Genomic DNA, 17,968 nt, shown 5'->3' with positions numbered 1-17,968 from the left:
GAAGGACAGTGATTACTCTTAAAAAGTGATCAGGCCTAAAATGTACCTTTTTGTTATTGGAGCATTAGCTACGAGATATAAAAAAAAAATAGGATTTTTTTTTGTTAAATCATTAAAGAAAATGATATAGTGAAATAATAATTTTTCTTTTAGAAGTCAATCCTGTTCTATTTTACTAAAATAAGCTGAGAAACCTGGTTGATAAGTTATGCACTTGCGAGTAAATAATTGGACCTCATTGAATACGTATTCATGTGATCTTCAATTCAACCCCTAACTGAAGATATGTTACTGATGTATTCAGATTTAAAATTGTAAGGGTTTCTCGGAACGAAGTCCATTCATAAGGATTATACGGAAAAGTATTTTGTTTTTACAAACTTTACTTCTGGATATTATCTTATGATCATAAACGTTACAAGCTTCTGTCCAACTTTGGTAGAAATCAAGGGTATTTTGAGAAAGTTATTAGAATTTTAAAAAATTTAACAACAGTGTGAATGAAATGTTAACTGGCATAAAAACTAATTCCGTTAATAAGTAAAATACTGAAACACTTGATTTTTTTTTTTACAAATTTCACTTCTTGAAAATTATCTTATGATCATATTAGAACAAGCTTCTGTTCAAGTATGGTAGAAATTCAGGGTTCTTTAAGAAAGTTATAAATATTCAAAAAAACGTTAACCACATAGTAAATATTTGTTGATGCTGCTGACGACAGAAATGTTTGCTATATCTGGCATTTGCAACAAAAGTCGCAGGCTTGACAAAAAGAAACAAAATGACAAAATTGAACGTAAAACAAAAGGTATGGACCATTTAGTTGACTTATTCAATCCACAAAAAGACGATTCTTATACCAGTAAAACGATGATAACATTTTGTTGCAGGTATATAAGCTTTAAGTTTGGAGGTCTTTAAAAACTCATAAAAAATATCAAATGTGATTCTTAACACCATCAAATTGTAAACACAACAGTCTGAAAAGGAATTCGTAAATAAACCTATTTTGTAAAAGAAATTTAACTTATGTCATTGGGCAAGTGTATGTGCAAAGTATGCCTGATGGAGATTTTGATAAAAAAAAATTAAAAGAATTATCCAGATTCTTCAACCACATTTGGTATTATTGAATGTCAATCAGCAGAACGATGTGGCGAAGTTGCCTATATACTACTCATAAAAGTATTTCTCAATTTTGGATTGATATCATTGTCATGCATACTGAAAATGATTTTTAGGGAGTTTCAAAACTTTGAAAACATCGTACCATTTTCCAGTTTCACAAACACGAACTAAAGAGTATACACTTTTGATGTGCCTTATATTCCTTAATCCCTAATGAACTAAGCCCTTAACTACCTACTCTTTTACTCCCAATGCTCAGTTGAAAGATCGACTTCACCATCTCATAAACCAGAGCTTTTTCTATAAAAATGGGAATCGTAGATACAGATTTCTTGTTTTGTGATACAATAATTCATATTTTGTGAAGAATCACACTGAATCTTCCAGAAAATATACTGAAGATGATATTATTAAAATGCTGGACTTTTTGATCGACAATATATTTGTTGAGTTTGGAGGATTAATATTTCAACAGACAGTCGGTATTCCAATGGGTAATAAGTGTGCACCCCTGCTGGCTGATTTGTTTTTGTACTCGTATGAAGCAGAATTTATTCAGAACCTTCTAAAAGGCAAAAAGAAAAAGCATCTTGCGAAATTCTTTAATTTTACTTTCCGATATATTGACGATGTTCTATCATTGAATAACCCATACTTCAGCCAATACTTACATCTCATATATCCTAGTGAACTTGAAATTAAGGATACTACTGATACTAGAAGGACTGCCTCATACCTTGATCTTTTCCTCAATATTGACGTAGATGGACGACTTCACACGAAAATCTATGATAAACGGGACGATTTCAACTTCCCTATTATCAATTTCCCATTGTTCAGCAGTAACATACCCTCTGCCCCTTCGTATGGTGTTTACATATCACAATTGATACGTTATTCACGTGCTTGTTCACACTATACGGACTTCATATACAGGAGTGTGCTCCTTACGCAAAAACTGCTCCAACAAAGTTATGAGGAGGACAGATTAAAATTGACATTCCGTAAATTTTATGGACACCATCACGAATTATTCCCGATTGTGACTGTTTTGCTGAATGTGAATTCGCATTACTATAAGACGTGTTACGGTACTTGTCTATCCCAAATTCATGTATTTAGTTTAAATGTTTAATGTAATATTTGTAATTCTCATCGGATTTTGTCAAATGTGTTGACGTCTCTTTTTTATTATATTTAGGAGTTACGGAAAGAAAAATTAATCACTGCCTGATTAATAATATTTAATTTTGTACGATAATTTACGTTTGAAGTTGGATTCATAACAAACTGGACATATATAAACTATAGTTAATTGCTATTAATAAGTATTGCAATATGCATTGTTTAAATGTAATATCAGTATTTAGTTCTAATATAATCTTAAATCAATCTTAATTCTATTCTACTTTTAAATTATAGTCTTTCATATGTGACGTCACGCTGTTTCTAAATTTCATAAATTCAAATGTGGCGTAACGTTTGTGCTTTTTCGCCATCGTATGTGACGTCATTTTAAAATTTATGATTTACTGCGTTTAGGCCTGAGCTGAGTCGGGTGTGTCTATTCTGTTTGGTCTTAGCATTATGTATTCGGGTTTAGTTTTCAGTAATTAGTTAATACTTCAGTTTCATATTATATATATCTCTTTCATATTCATTTGATAAAATTTACTGTTTACAATAGCATTAATTGTCAGTAATAAGGATGTTCTTATCCCAAGCATAAAAACTACGCCGTATTTGGCACAACCTTTTTCAACTTTTGATCTTCAGTGCTGTACAACTTTGTACTTTTTTTCACTTTCGATTTTTTATATCTGGGCGTCACTGGGCGCGTTTTTGACGTATTGAATTTTAAACCTGATTCTTTTTGTTATCTATTAATCATGTGTTTCTTTGTCTAATATGTTCTCCTATTTATTTGTATTGTAGTCCTGTAATATTATGTTGTCATTTCAATGTTATATTTAACGTGGCCATTAAAGTGCGAGGTTTTGCATGCCACAAAACCAGGTTCAACCCATCATTTTTATTCCCCATTAAAAATGTCCTGTACCAAGTCAGGAAGATGGCCATTGTTATATTATTGTTCGTTTCTGTGTGTGTTGCATTTTAATGTTGTGTCGTTTGCTTTCTCTTATTTTTGAGATATAAAGATAAGACGTGGCACGGTACTTGTTTATCCCAAATTCATGTATTTGGTTTAGATGTTATATATGTTATATGTGTTATTCTAATGGGATTTTGTCTGATGCTTCGTCCGTTTCTGCGTGTGTTGTGTTTCGGTGTTGTGTCATTGTTCTCCTCTTATATTTAATGCGTTTCTCTCGGTTTTAGTTTGTTACCCCGATTTTGTTTTTTGTCCATGGATTAATGAGTTTTGAACAGCGGTATACTACTGTTGCCTTTATTTACTCTCTTATTTGGTATCTTGAATTATAGCTTAAATTTAAAAAAAAATATCATGTTAGTAAAAAACTGTCTAAATATGACAAAAAAAATCAGTGAATACCAGTCATCACTTAAACACATCAATTGGCTAGTAATTACAGGTATTTACCGAAATGTTTAGTACTTACGTGTAATTCCATGTTTCACCTATTTACTGTAACATATTATTTCGATTTAAATAAATCGTTACTTCGATATATTTATATCGTTATCTCGATATTTATATCATTATATCGAAATATTTATATGGTTATCTCGACCTCGTGTATATTAAAGATGCATATATACGAGTCTAAATTGAAAACTACGTTCAAACCTATGATTGCGTTGGACAAAAACCGCAATTTTTATACGTGTGCATGTAAAACAAATTTCGCTGTAGAAGGGTCTAAATACAGCACAAACAACATTTTCAAAAAGACCAAAAAAGTGAAAAAGTATTTATAAACATCTCGTCTAAACATCGGTTTGACTTTTTTATAAGCAGACTGATAATTGATTCATTCAACATCACAATCATATATACTGATGAAGGATATCTGTTATCCGAAATATTTATAAATAATTACATTTATAGTTCCTTTTTATGTTATTGGTGTTGTTATGTACACTTTTTATGCGTTTATATAATTTAATTTATTGTGTACATGTATCGTTACTTGTAACGATCCAGCGACCTCGTGGGAAAAATCGTTGACTATTATTCAGACGTTTTATATATATATACTATGTTAATACTTTGTTAAAATTGACAGTTCTACGCATTTACGTTAGCTACAGATTGATATAAAACCTTTAACGACATTACATTTTTGCACCGGCAGTTCGATCGGCTTTCCTTGTCTGTTGCTTTCTTCTTTCCGTCCTGACTAAATTTGAAATAATTGCGACGGGAAGTGAAGCAAACAGCAATTAATATAATCAGAAATTGACATATCAAGCCCGTTTTGGCATCTATCTAAAGCGCGCCAAGTGAAGAATGTTCATTTAATCCCCTAGCCCGGTAAGCCAGCGCTGCTCGATAGTTTTCCAACCTCGGTAAATGTGTCTTTTGAATTTTGAGACGTTTCATAGCATAATTTTTTTGTATTAATAAATGTAAAATGTCGGTTTATGGCTCATTTTAAAGGAAATAGAATATACATTTGAAAATTTAAAGATGACGATCCATGCAGACAATTCAATTGAGGTCTGAGGCTTGCATGTCAGTTACTGCTAGTATAGTAGTCATTTGTTTATTTATGTATCTTTGTCATTTGTTTGTTTCTTTTGTTACCTATTCTTACATCGGACTCTGACTTCTTTTAAACTGAGTTTTACTGTGCGTATTGCTGTGTGCTAGTTTTTTCTACATTGACTAACGGTAAAGGGTGAGGGTTGAGATCTCACATACATGTAACATCGTTTAACCCCGCCGCATTTTTGTGCCTGTTTCAAGTCAGGAGCCTCTGGTCTTTGTTAGTTTGGTATAATTTTTAGCTCACCTGGGCCAAAGGGCCAAGTGAGCTTTTCCCATCACTTGTCGTCCGTCGTCGTCGTAAACTTTTACAAAAATCTTCTCCTCTGAAACTACCAGGCCAAATTTTACCAAACTTGGCCACAATCATCATTAGGGTATCTAGATTAAAAATATGTCCGGTGACCTGGTCAATTAACCAAGATGGCCGCCATGGCTAAAAATAGAACATTGGGTAAAATGCTGTTTTTGGCTTATAACTCAAAAACCAAAGCATTTAGAGCAAATCTGACATGGGGGTTAAATTGTTCACCAGGTCAATATCTATCTGCACTTAAATTTTCAGATGAATCGGACAACCCGTTGTTGTGTTGCTGTCCTTAAATTGGTAATTTTAAGGAAATTTTGCTGTTTTAGGTTATTATCTTGAATACAATTATAAATAGAGATAACCTGTAAACAGCGTAAAATTTATTATGCTCCAGCTGAAGCAAGCCTCCTGGTTTGGGATTTTCTCACTGTATTGACAATGTATGAAGGTGGCTTTCGTTTGTGTTGCGCTCTTTGGTCAGGTTGTTGTTTTTTTGGCATACAAAATGTATGCAGTGTTGTGTATGTATATTAATCAATAAGTCCATATCGACTACATGCACCAATGGAAACCTTTATGTAATTATCATACATTTAAATTTTTGATATTGTATGGGCTTATCATTATGCATAGGAACTATGCATTTCTATTAAACTCAATGTTTACCAGTTAATCTTATAAAAAGGAGATGTGGTATAATTGCTAATGAGACAACTATCCAAAAAAGATCAAAATGACACAGACATTAACAACTATAGGTCACCGTACGGCCTTCATCAACGAGCAAAGCCCATATCGCATAGCCAGCTATAAAAGGTCCCGATAAGACAATGTAAAACAATTCAAACGAGAAAACCAACGGCCTTATTGATGTAAAAAAAATGAACGATAAATAAAAATGTAACACAAATACCAACGACAACGACTGAATTTACAGGCTCCTAAGTCTGTTACCTTCCGGAGTAAGATAATTGTAAACAGGAAATACTTTGAAACATTTTACCCAAAAAAAAAGGCTCTAGCTTTTACGATTTTAAAGAATTGTCAAAATTCGGATGAAGATTAAAAAAAAATAGAAAATAAATGCTCATAGTTCCTTTATAAGTTTTCAAATCAACTTGAACTTTAATTTTTGCAGATACAGATCATTATGCACTGATCACTTTTCCCTCTGCTAGAGTTTGGATATAGGTATAAGTTTTTGAGATATTTGCAAAAAAAGTGAAATAACCCCTTCCCACCTTAACTATGTAAATATCATAATTTCATTGATATAACGATATATTTTCATGGAGATAACGATATATTTTCATGGAGATAACGATATATTTTCATCGAGATAACTAAATAAATATATGGAGATAACGATATATTGATATCGAGACAACAAAATAAATATATCGATATAACGATATAAATATAGAAATAGCGATATAAATAGCGAGATAACGATATAAATAGCGAGGTAACGATATAAATATAGAGATACCGGATTAATTATCTTGAAATATGTATATATATATATATATATATATTAAAATAACGATAAAATATTAATTTTTTAGGTCCTCTATTGGCTTTCGTATAGATCAATGATATTTTGTACCTATATCAAAATTGGCACATCCAATTTCCATGGACATTATCTGACCCCTCTCAGTCGACGTACGTGGACTTTAAACGATTTGCATAGTTTTATTATTCCAAGTTTGATTTCAATATTTGCAAATATTTAACAAAAATTTACAACATTATGACACTGGTATACTAATAATAGTATTATATATTAGTACTGTCTCATATCGGCGTCAGACGTATACGATGTACGGTGCCAATACGCTAGTAATTTTGGACACAAACTGTGCGTAGCGTTTTCCAAAGCACTTGTAACGTATGTATAACGTGCGTGTAGTAATCTGGTAAACGCTTGAAAAAAACGAGGTGTAGATGCAAAAGTGTATGCTGTATAAAAATTTCATGGAGTTAAAGCGTGTCCCAAGCGTATACCTTTGCATTTCGACGTACTTTAAATTGATGTAACGCGCGTCTAATGGTTGCTTAGCGATCCTCTTGCGTGCACCTAATGTATTTGAACATTTTTCTCTATACGTCTAGTGCAAGTTGGTCTAAACGCCAATGTGTGACGCCAACTTTATTGAAAAATGGAAATTAGTAGTTTCTATTAGAGAATGTTTGATTTATTTATTGTCACTCAATCTGTGTCTAGAGGGTTAATAATCTTTGGAACGTTTTGGAGCCTTTCCGTGTATCATTCAAACCGATGTGAAATCGTCAAAAAGAAAAAAAGCCTAAAAAATGCACATATTCATTATGATAATGCACTTCACCAATACACTTATTATCACCTTTTGCGTATCTACTTAAAACGATGCCCGTATCCTTTTGTTTTATGACACTATTTGATCAAATCTGTAAGGTTTGTCGTTTGTGTCGTGTTTTTAAATCATGGTTGTTAACGTATTGTTGTTATGGCACCGACGAAGTAAAGAGGAGGGAAAATATAAATTGAGCCAAACAAACCATTACTTCCATTCAAATGCTTGAAGTTTAGACATGTACATTTATATTACATACTTTTAAAAATGAGAAAATAGGTCTCAAAAAAACATAACTCAGTTTGGAAATATAAGTCTGAGTTATTTCAAGATATATAAATGAGAGTCATCAATCAGATAATAAGATACAGAAATTTCACACACTGACAATTTCAACTAAAATGTATATTAAAAATTGAAAACTTTGAAGGTGCATTGAAAAACACTGAAAGCTTTCAGGAATCCAAAGAAGAACTATTTTCAGGTGATTTTAGTGGTAAAAAAGGTACCAAATGTTCATTCATTTGTAGTCATATTCAATTGGATATACATTTAAGATAAAAACCCTTGGCTACACTAACAATTAAATATTGATCGAATATTTTTTTAATCTAAGTTATTAAAACGAATATAAAACTTTGTATTTTAGTTGCGTTTTTGATTTACTACTGTCAGAAACTTTCAACTTCAAAAATACATAAATAAGAATGTTATTTAATTCAGTGAACCTATCTTTTTCGAAAATAGTTATAATAAATTCAAATTCAATATTAAATAATGTTAAAAAAGGAACTAAGCAATTGAATTTCTTAAATTTTTGAATCTTTTGTGAAAAAAGTCTGATCATAAAAGTATTAAAAACATTCTAACGTAATTTGAGTAAATGCAACCAGCCGTTGACATGAATAATGTGTGTTCGTAGAAAAATAAATTTATCTTGAATGTTTTAAACCTTACCAGAAACAGAAGCCTGTGAATTAGAAAAAGTCCAAGATAAAACTGTCAGCAAGGTGGATACGCAGAATAAAGAAACTCAGGTAAATTTTATTTGATCTTATTTGATTTTATTCGACACAACGGGAGGAGCCTGTTTAATTGACATGTGTTGATACCTTTGCATACTAATCAATGAAGTTATTGATTAACATTACTCATATTTCTTTTAAATGTTTGTGTACAGTAGTTTCAGAGGAGAAGTTATTTGACATGTAAACTCAGGTAAGTATTAGATAAAATACTAAGGTAACAAAGAAACAAGCCAGTAACAACCGTTAATGTATTGTTTTATTATAGCTCTGCGGGGGGCAAAGTCGTACAACCACTCAAATTATGGTTCAGATTACGGGTTGAATGTCTTGAGTATTTGCTACTTTTAGAACATACTCACCCCTTCTCGTCCAATGAAAAGTCAATTTTTTGCCCTCTAATTTTCATAGTACATGGTTTACCATGCACTACCAAATGTTATACATGAATGACTTTTCATTGTCAGTTAATTATGAAAGTGAACTCTTAATAGCTGCACTTACGAGGTGTACGATCCCCAAAGGCATTTTCCTTGGGAAAATAACCTACTGAATAAAGATGACAGAGCAAAGATTAAAACAAAACATTTTGAATTTTGAAAATTTTCTTGCATTTTCTTACGGTACACGTATACATAAAAACTAAAACAATTTATATAAGGATATAGGCAAAATAATACTTATTTAATTGATATACCTGACATTGAAGGGATTTTTTTCTTTCAAGAAAAGAATGCCTATCTGCTGAAGATAGAGCAAAGAATTTTTTTCGGAGAAACGCAAGTACATATAAATTTATCAATAAAAAGTACGCATTTGATGTAGAATGGTCTGAAATTAAATATTTATACAGAGAGTTTTATATTTATAAAAATATCAAATTTCAAAAAGGGGATTTATATAGCATTGTGTTGCTTTTTAAATTAAAATAATATCAAGATATATAAGTATTAAACTTTACCTTAAGAAGCAAAAGAAAAAACAGATCCATTCGGTCCTCACAAACTGTGTCCAAGCTTTTTCATTCCATCCATTGAAATGATGATTACCGATGTTTTACATTTAGTTCATTATAAAAAGTGAACTCGTATTTAGGTTTTAATGTTACAATGGGGAAGGATAATTTTGTAAGGCCACTCGAAAGTGTGAATATGTTCTAAATTGGTCAGACAATACTTGGTCATGTTTTATGAAGATTTAAGACCTCGGCTTCGCCTTGGGCTTAAATCTTCATAAAACATGACCATGCTTCGCCTTGGGCTTAAATCTTCATAAAACATAACCAAGTATTGTCTAACCTATAAATAAAACACATGTCCTTTAAATATCATTTCACCTCAGTTTTAAGGGTTTGGTGTCAAAATGATTATGTAAAATTAATCCCAGTTTGCCTTCGGTACATAAGAATTGTCTAAGGCGAAATGAAAGCTTCTATAAACATTGTAATTAAGTAATGTTTTGTTTGTATTGCAATTGGTTATTTTTTGTTATAATTTAGATGTCAAATTTTACCATGAAATATTATTTATGTTTGGTGTTCCACTTTTTAAATAAGTCTTTTTTATTGTTGCTCTTCTTTTTCTGATATTTTTTTACTAATGTTTTATATTTTGTAAATAAAGTCTTATTAGATATGACAAAATGTATATGGATATTAATATTTCAATGAATAAATAAAGACAAATATCATACTAGTATGACAATATTTTTTTTCTGAATCAGCATTGAATTCAAAACACAATTTTAAATGTACATACTAATAGAGGAAATGTACATGTTATACATAATAGAGTGAGAAAAAGCACTTATACAATATGTTTGGATGTGCGAATTTGACTCTCTTTTTCAACTTGTTATGCCAGCCCTTTAAATCATTATTTATTCTGGGTTCTTCTGTTTGGTGGTGGTTCCAGGTTGGTTGTGGGTATCTGCCTGGCTGGAGGTTTATGTTATGTTGGTTGGTGATGTTTTTCTGGAGATTGATTAGGAATCTTATATAATTTGGACCAAGATTGAGGAAGTCAAGTTATAGTATACCATGCAATTCATTGGTTGTCGTTTGTTTATTTATGTGTTACATGATTCTTTTTCGTTCATTATTTGTACATAAATAAGGCCGTTAGTTTTCTCGTTTGAATTGTTTTACATTGTTATTTCGGGACCTTTTATATCTGACAATATAGTATGGGCTTTGCTCATTGTTGAAGGCTGTACGTTAAACTATAGTTGTTGATATCTGTCATGTTGGTCTCTTGTGGAGAGTTGTCTCATTTGCAATTATACCACATTCTCCTTTTTGGTATTCATACATGTATTTTTATAATTATATATAATTATAACACAATTTAAAAAAAAGATATAAGTTTCTGTAATATATATATTTGTGTGTAAACAATTTTGTGTGAATACATTTTTTTCCATTATTTTTTTGTTTTGTTTTGCACAATGAAAAAGATATTATGATCATAAGATAGTATTCAGAAGTAAATTGTGTAAAACAATAAATCCATTTTTTACGTATTTTTCTTTTTTTAAAATGGACAAGGGATAACTAGGATTTTCTGCCACGAAACGACACACTCACTCTTAGTTTTAAAAAATTTAATAAATTTCTTATACTATTTTGGATTTTTACCAAACTTTCATGAATGATCACTGTGCTAGTATCTATAAGGAAATTTTGTTACTAAAATTTTGTACCCGAGTATCTGTATTTTTCTTATAAATGGACTTCATTTTCTTCCAGTTAACATTATATATTATATAATTTGAATTAACAAACTATTTTCAAAATTAATAATTTAAAGTCATATCTATTATAAAAATACCTAAAAATATAGTCATTTATAATTTAATATATTTTTATTAATATTTTTACCTAAGATTTCCTGTAAAATTAATGCGCGCAAATGTAATCAAAAGCTGCGCGTAAACGTAAAATATGTTAATCCCCGAATGCGCGCAAACGTAGTGCGCCCGAATTCACAGCTAAGGCGAAACAAGAACACACCATACAAATTGAATTTGCGCCAATATTTGAAAATTACAATCTTTCATCTGCGCCACAAGATAATATTTCATTTGAGCCAAAAAATAAAAACTTCATGGCCATTTTACAGGTAATTCAGGTAAGCAATAACGGAAGCGTTAAATATGCATTGCTCTAAAAGGTTTGCCTCTACAGTATTTCTCTGGATAATGGGGTGAGTTCAATGCAACGCTCATTTCTGAAGCCGAGAGTCACTAACTAATTAAAGGTTTATGATTGTGGTGAGTTCAATGCCACACTCATTTCAGAAGCTGAACGTCACTAAGGTTTATAATTATATATAGTGTTCACATGTTCGAGGTGTCAAGATGGACATTTTCAATTTAGACATAAAACAGGAGAATAATTCAAAAGTGTGTAATATTCGATGACCACACTTTTAGTTTATTATCAGATCATACGTTCTGAAAAATGGAGACCAAGTCGTGTATGTGTACCCCAAATAGAAATAAACCTTGCAAAGCAATTATAACAACTGAAATGGGCTGCAGTTCATTAAAAAACGGACTATATTTTATCAATATGGTATGCACTTGAGAGCAGGAATTTTCCAGACATGAATACATCAATGATACAAACTTTAATTATCAATAGTCTTTTTTTTAAATAAATATGTTTTATACTATTTAGCTGTATTTACCTGTAATATTGGCGCAATTGAAAGGTATTATTTTGGCGCAAATAAAATATTGTTTGTGGCGCAAATGAAAGATTTTTTTGGCGCAAAGCAAATCACCGCATACAGGCTTACATGTATACACAGGATGTTTAATGTCACCTGATTTCTTTTGATTTGCATGTCTACCTGACAATATATTATTGTGTAACATTATAACCTAAGTCAGAGTTCACCTGTTCTATATATAAAGAGATGAAATTTAAAAGGTATAGGATATTTATCTAGATTAATTGCTGGGCATTGGGTTTTTTTTTCTCATGGGATGAAAACATTTGTTGTTTTCAAAGGGATGTATAAATATATTTCTAAAGAAAGATATTATATACAGAAAAACACCTTTAAACTAGAGGCTCTAAAGAGCCTGTGTCGCTCACCTTGGTCTATGTGCATTTTGAACAAAGGACACAAATGGATTCATGACAAAATTGTATTTTGGTGATGGTGATGTGTTTAAAGTTCTTACTTTACTGAACGATTTTGCTTCTTGCAATTATATCTATAATGAACTTTGCCCATTAGTAACAGACAACTATATTTGGTAAAAATTTACATAAATTTACCAAATTAATGAAAATTGTTAAAAATTGACTATAAAGGGCAATAACTCCTTAAGGGGTCAATTGACCATTTAGGTCATGTTGACTTATTTGTAGATCTTACTTTGCTGAACATTATTGCTGTTTACAGTTTATCGATATCTATAATAATATTCAAGATAATAACCAAAAACAGCAAAATTTCCTCAAAATTACCAATTCAGGGGCAGCAACCCAACAACTGATTGACCGATTCATCTGAAAATTTCAGGGCAGATAGATCTTGACCTGATAAACATTTTTACCCACGTCATATTTGCTCTAAATGCTTTGGTTTTTGAGTTATAAGCCAAAAACTGCATTTTACCCCTATGTTCTATTTTTAGCCGTGGCGGCCATCTTGGTTGGTTGACCGGGTCATGCCACACATTTTTTAAACTAGATACCCCAATGATGATTGTGGCCAAGTTTAGTTAAATTTGGCTCAGTAGTTTCAGAGGAGAAGATTTTTGTAAAAGTTAACGACGACGGACGACGACAGACGACGGACGCAAAGTGATGGTAAAGGCTCACTTGGCCCTTCGGGCCAGGTGAGCTAAAAAAGAAGAGAAAACATTTATTATAATTTTATTGTAAACTATTTTCTGGTAACAGTATATCATGGATATCTGTCAAATACTGTTCCCGTGTCAGACTTAAAAATATTTTTATTTTTCTTAATCAAGAAATTTTGAAATCAATCAAAATATTATCAAAGAAAAAGAACAGAAACATCAGAGATTCTGCATGAAAATATTAATATAATCTAGGAAAGTCTAACTATGACTATACAAATCTTTGATTTGATGCAAAATTTCTATATACATCATCCGCCATTTTGAAAAATCCCGAAAAAAATACTTTTTTTAAATCGATGTTTGACAGACTTTGACTTGATATTAAACTGTTTTAAGTAGTTTTAAGTAGTATTCTTCGCCAGATATATTTTTTAATAATCGATTTGCAGCTTGTTTTTTATGTACGAAATTTCTTTATTTGTTGTACAAGTAGACATGGGTATCGGTAATTTACCATGGAGGCGACGGAGAAATGACGAGAAAAGTGCACGTTTTTACACATTTAATAAAAAAGCATCTATGCATTTTATAAGGGGGAATGTAATACAAAATGGCGGCTAGAATACGTCACAAAAATCACGTGATGTCTAACTTAGTTGGATATGGTAACGCGTCTTCTGATTGGCTGACGTTGTTCTGTTTATCAGTCCATTGACATAATTTTGGCATGTGAACGTGACGTCATCAACGATTTTTCATGGTTTTCTGCTTAAAATAGAATTTAGAATTAAATGTTAATAAATTACTGATATTTTTTCTGAATATTTTTTTCTGAATATTCGAAATAACCTTAAAAGTGTGGTGCACACTTTAAAATAACCCGTTTATGTTATTTCTTCATAGAAAGAAAAATATTCCAGTCATTCAGAATCGCAAATTTTACCATTTGGGATGATGAGACACCTCTTGTCGTGGATCAACTTAAATTGTAATGATACATGTACTTCTAAGCAAAATAATCAGTGTCGTAAATGACTCATTTTCTCTAGAAAGTATTTTTTAGAAATTCAAATTAAATTAGGTTACATTTCATATGTATGACAGGAAATACATGTACAGTAATTGAACACCAAAGGCAAAACTTTGACATCATTCGATACATGACGTCACGCTAGATTTGCGATACGGGTTTTGCGATACGGGTTTAGCTCTGCCATAGAGAGAGTTGATAAAGGCATGAAAAATAACCTTTATTAGATGTACAAAATTGCTGTATTTAATTCTAAATATACGAAAAATTACGATAACCGTGTTCATTCAGTATATATAACTTCCTTGAATACGCACCATGAAAATCTACGTTCTTACAGGGGCATTCGCTACGAAATAATAAAGAAATTAAAAAACATAATTTTTTTTGTTCAATAGTAAATGAAAGTGAAATACTGAAATAATATATCGCTATTACCTGCAACTTTTGTTTAAATTGTCAAAATAAAGAAAGAAGCATATCCTATTCGATGATGAATAATCCCCTTGCACGTGAATAATTTGACCTCATTCAATTCGTATTCATGTGACCTTCAATTTAACTTCTAAGCTAGAGATGGTTTACGCATGAATAAGTTTATTTAATTATGTAAAGAAAAAGAAAATCAACCTTGAAAGTGAAACAGGGGTAAATTATTTGATTAACTGGCTCGATTCACAAAAACTCATTCTTATACGGGTAAAAACGATAATCAATTTGGAGTTCGTGTTACTTATTCTTTAGTTTTCTATGTTGTGTCATGTGTAATGTGTCAGTTTCTTTTCCATCTATAATTTGAATGTCCCTCTGGTATCCTTTGCCCTTATTTTATATCAGTATTTATGTTTATGTCGTGTTATATATGACCGTTGGCAGTCTTTAAATGTCACGTCAATGGGCACAAGACCACAGTTTTTTCAAATTGCAATTCTTTTATAAATATTTTTACAGCGTGACGTACTACTCTTTGAACAAATTATATCAAAATTATAGAAAACTTCTTCAGCTCGATCTCAAAATATGGACAATTTTATGTTTAGGGGGTCTTGAATTCTTTCGACTGCTTCCAAAAAACTAAGTTTTAATTTTTTTTTTTAGCTTGACCAAATCACTTAATTTCTTTAGAATTCATTTTGTAAAGTGTAATTTACCCCCTACGTGCTATTTGATGCATAAAACATACAGCAATAAAATTATAAATCTATAATACTAAAATTACGAGGTCCAATTTGTCAGCCGTCATCACGTAAAAACGACGAATCAAAGAATTCAACTTTATATATAACTAATATAGTACAAAGGTGTAGATTAAAAATTACACCACTCCAGGCCCTTTTGTTTTCCACGTAATTAATATTGCCAATAATTAAGAAGTTCCGGGTCGAGTCCGGTACCGATACCAATAGTATATTCACCTGTCAACTAGCAGGTGGAAGTTAGGTCCGCTGCTGTATGCCCTGAGGTAATCGGTGCCCTGAGGTAATCGTGGTAATGCGTCATTGATTAAATACGCACGAAAATATAGTTCTTATTTAGATAGATCTTAATAACAAATTTAAATGTGACAAAATACCAAAGATGTCAACAAACTTCCCAAATGATTTTATTATTTGTATTCACCGATCATTCATTTCGTATGTACGTGTAGGTTGGGGATGGCTGGTAAAATTATAAACTTTTTTTTTATAAAAGTTCAATTAATGATCTAAAGTATTCATTCATGACAGGGTTACCTGAGGTAACCCAAACAATAACAGCAAATAAAACCTATTTAACTCAAGTTAATTCAGATCACCTTTACATATACATCACATAAACAATATAACTTCAATGAATTCCTACATTATAAATGACGAAGTTTGTTTTATTACACCATAAATGCTTATACTAGCAAAGTATCTACTAAATATTCTGTCATGAGAGGGTTACCTCAGGTAACCCATGAAATAGCAACAAGTATTATCCATTCATATCAAGTTCACTTAAGTCGCCTTTTAAATATATCACACAAACAATACACATCTATGAAGTCCTACATTTGAAATAAAGAAATTGTCCGATTACAACATAAATGTTTACACTAGCAAACTATCTAAAAAGCATTCTTCATAACATGGGTACCTGAGGTAGCCCCCGACATAATTACAAATATAACCCACTTAACTGAAGTTAACTGAGGTCACCTTTACATGTGCATCACGGAATTTTGGATCCTCAATGCTCTTCAACTTTGTACTTGTTTGGCTTTATAAATATTTTGACATGAGCGTCACTGATGAGTCTAATGTAGACGAAACGCACGTCTGGCGTACTAAATTATAATCCTGGTACTTTTGATAACTATAAACAATACAACTTTCATGAAGTCCCACATTTGAAATAAAGACGTTTGTTTATTACAATTTATGTAAACCCTAGCAAAGTATTTATGAAGAATTCATTCATTACAGGGTTACCTCAGGTAACCCAATAATAACAACAAATACAACCCATTTAACTCAAGTTAACTCAGGTATCACCTTTAAATATATATGCATCACATAAACAATACAAGTCTATGAAGTCCTACATTTTTAAATTAAGAAATTGTGTAATTTAAATATAAATGTATACACTTACAAAGTATATACTAAGAATTCTTTCATAGCAGGGTTACCTGAGGTAACCAATACAAAAACAACAAATAAAACTTAATTAACTCAAGTTAATTCAGATCACCTTTACATATACATCACATAAACAATATAACTTCAATGAATTCCTACATTAAAAATGAGGAAGTTGGTTTATTACACCATAAATGCATATACTAGCAAAGTATCTACTAAGTATTCTGTCATGACAAGGTTACCTCAGGTAACCCATAAAATAGCAACAAGTATTATCCATTCATATCAAGTTAACTTAAGTCGCCTTTCTGATATATCACATAAACAATACACATCTATGAAGTCCTAAATTTAAATCAAAGAAATTGTTCGATTACAACATAAATGTTTACACTAGCAAACTATCTAAAAAGCATTCTTCATGTCATGGGTACCTGAGGTAACCCCAGACATAATTACAAATATAACCCACTTAACTGAAGTTAACTGAGGTCACCTTTACATGTACATCACATAAACAATACAACTTTCATGAAGTCCTACATTTGAAATAAAGAAGTTTGTTTATTACAATTAATGTAAACACTAGCAAAGTATCTACGAAGAATTCATTCATTACAGGGTTACCTGAGACAGGGTTACCTCAGGTAACCTAATAATAACAACAAATACAACCCATTTAATTCAAGTTTACTCAGTCAGGTAACATATATCTATACATCGCATAAACAATACAAATCTATGAAGTCCTACATTTTAAATTAAGAAATTGTGTAACATCAATGCATATACCAGCAAAGTATCTACGAAGTATTCTTTCATAACAGGGTTAAGGTAACCTCAAAAGTAACAGTAAATATAATCAATTCAAATAAAGTTAACTTAAGTCGCCTTTCCTAAATATCATATAAACAATACACATAAATAAAATTGAGAATGGAAATGGGGAATGTGTCAAAGAGACAACAACCCGACCAAATAAAAAACAACAGCAGAGGGTCACCAACAGGTCTTC

The sequence above is a fragment of the Mytilus edulis genome, chromosome 6 (assembly GCF_963676685.1).
Source record: "Mytilus edulis chromosome 6, xbMytEdul2.2, whole genome shotgun sequence".
In the NCBI taxonomy this organism is placed as follows: Eukaryota; Metazoa; Mollusca; class Bivalvia; order Mytilida; family Mytilidae; genus Mytilus; species Mytilus edulis.
Note: the sequence above shows the minus strand (reverse complement) of the source record.